Raw genomic sequence first — 2,068 nt, 5'->3', positions numbered from 1 at the left:
GCCATAACTGATTTTGCCTGTTGCTGTGTCTCAGTATGAAATAGGCCTCCAGTCATCTGGTCCTTACCTTTCGGGTTCATGATAGCCTGACTCGGCAATGTACCCTCAGGTCTCCTACTAATAGCCTTAGCTAACTGTCCCATTTGCGACTCTAACTTCGCAATGGACTGCGTATGCGAGCTCAAAATCTGGCTACACTTCTCGAAGGCATTCTGATTAGAGGTTTTCACCTCTTGGAATGCCTAGAGAAGTCTCTCCTCAAAAGATGTCTGCGGAGCAGACTCCTGCTGCATCGGGGGAGTGACTGAAGAAGAAGAAAACTGAGAATAGTTCGGTCTTTGGAATGGCTGAGTAAAAGATGGATGCCGAACTGGCTGAGAGAATGTAGGTATCTGCGTAGAAGACTGTGGAGTCTTCCATGAAAAATTGGGATGGTTACCCCAACCCGGATTATATGTCGATGAAAATGGGTTATTCGGCGGTCTGACGTAACCCTGAGCTGCCTGAACTTGTTCTTGAACAAATTCAGGGTACTGAGCTGCAGAAGGGTACTGAGCTGCAGAAGGGTACTCAATGATCTCGTGTGCCGGACTGGCACAAAGAGTACACACCTGCTGTGTACTGGATGGTCCTGAGAGAAGCTGGTCCAGCTTCTGAGAAATCATGTCTACCTTGCACTGTAGTGCAGTAGATGGACCAATCTCAAGAACACCAGCTTTCTTCTGAATGCTGGGTGTGGCTCTATCAGAATGAGAACTCGAAGCATGGTGGAGTGAATTCTCGGCCAATGTATCAAATAGCCTCCATGCTTCATCCTCGCTCTTCAGCATGAATGTCCCTCCACATGAAGAGTCGATCATCTGACGAATCTTGTCAGACAATCCATCAAAGAAGCTCTGCACCAGTTGCCATTTTGGCACCTGATGATGGGGACATTTCCTGAGGAGATCCTTCATTCTCTCCCAGGTCTCATGAAAGCGCTCACCATCTAGCTCTGAAAAGCTAGTGATGGCTCTACGATATTGGTTCGTGCGACCAATGGGAAAGTATTTCCGAAGAAACTCCTGTTGCAACTGATCCCAGGACTCTATTTCTACAGAATCTAAGGACTTTAGCCAATACTTAGCTTTGTCCTTCAATGAAAAGCGGAATAGAGTCAACCTCAAAGCATCATCATCGAAATTCTGTATCTTGACAGTAGAACAAATTTCGAGAAATTCATCTAAATGTCGATAGGGATCCTCATGACTAAGGCCATAAAAGGAGGGAAGCATCTGAATAATTCTGGCTTTAATCTCATAATGCGACGCTCCTACATCGGGTCTCCGAATGCAGGATGCCTGAACATAGTCTGTGGGAATGAAGTATTCCCGCAGAGGACGTGGATGAACTGGGGGTGGAGGTGGAGGATCCATGTCAGCCATTGTTGCCGAACTTCGATGAGAATGTAAAATTATCTCTGGGTTGTCAACAAATGGGTGTAATGGGGTTCCTAGACCTCGTCGCCCCTGCATACACTTGTACTAAGACCAGATGTAAGCAAACGACCTAACTCTAAATCTAAACTAACACAGGTACTAAAATGTAAATAAACAAATGATAGTAACTAAAAACAAACAGATATGCTATCTAGCTATGTCAGATATTCTATAACTAAATAAATAAATAATAAAGCAAATTATTCTAAAATGCTAAAACAAACAAATAAATACAGGAAATCACAAACTATGTTTTTCTAAAACCCACCTGTCTAATCGCTCCTTGCAGAATGATAATTAAGTGAATCTTATATTTACTGACTATGTTACTCCTATATTCACTTACTAATCCTACTAACTAAGAAGAAAACAACTAATTAACTAACTAAAACAAATTAGTAAATCAAACTCTAAGAAATAAAGTAATTAATTCGCCGTTTCCCGGCAACGGCGCCAAAATTTGGTTGATCTTTTGAAATGATCTCTTTAAAACAAGTATTTGCAATAAACTTTGGAAAATCGTCAACCAAAAATATAAAACCGACTTTCCACAAAGTGGTAAGTTCGGGTCGAATCCTCAGGGAACAGGA

General features: G+C 42.3%; 1 non-coding gene across 1 annotated transcript; it reads left to right on the top strand.

Moving 5' to 3' along the window:
• Positions 1 to 918: 918 nt before the first annotated feature.
• LOC149832386 (small nucleolar RNA R71) lies at positions 919 to 1,021 on the top strand. The gene has a single exon (XR_016433454.1). It is a non-coding gene; the product is annotated as a small nucleolar RNA R71 (small nucleolar RNA).
• The last annotated feature ends 1,047 nt before the right edge of the window (positions 1,022 to 2,068 follow it).

This window comes from Nuphar pumila, chromosome 7, assembly GCF_984573655.1.
Source record: "Nuphar pumila chromosome 7, dmNupPumi1.hap1.1, whole genome shotgun sequence".
NCBI classification, from domain to species: domain Eukaryota; kingdom Viridiplantae; phylum Streptophyta; class Magnoliopsida; order Nymphaeales; family Nymphaeaceae; genus Nuphar; species Nuphar pumila.
This window is presented reverse-complemented; position numbering and strand designations above follow the sequence as displayed.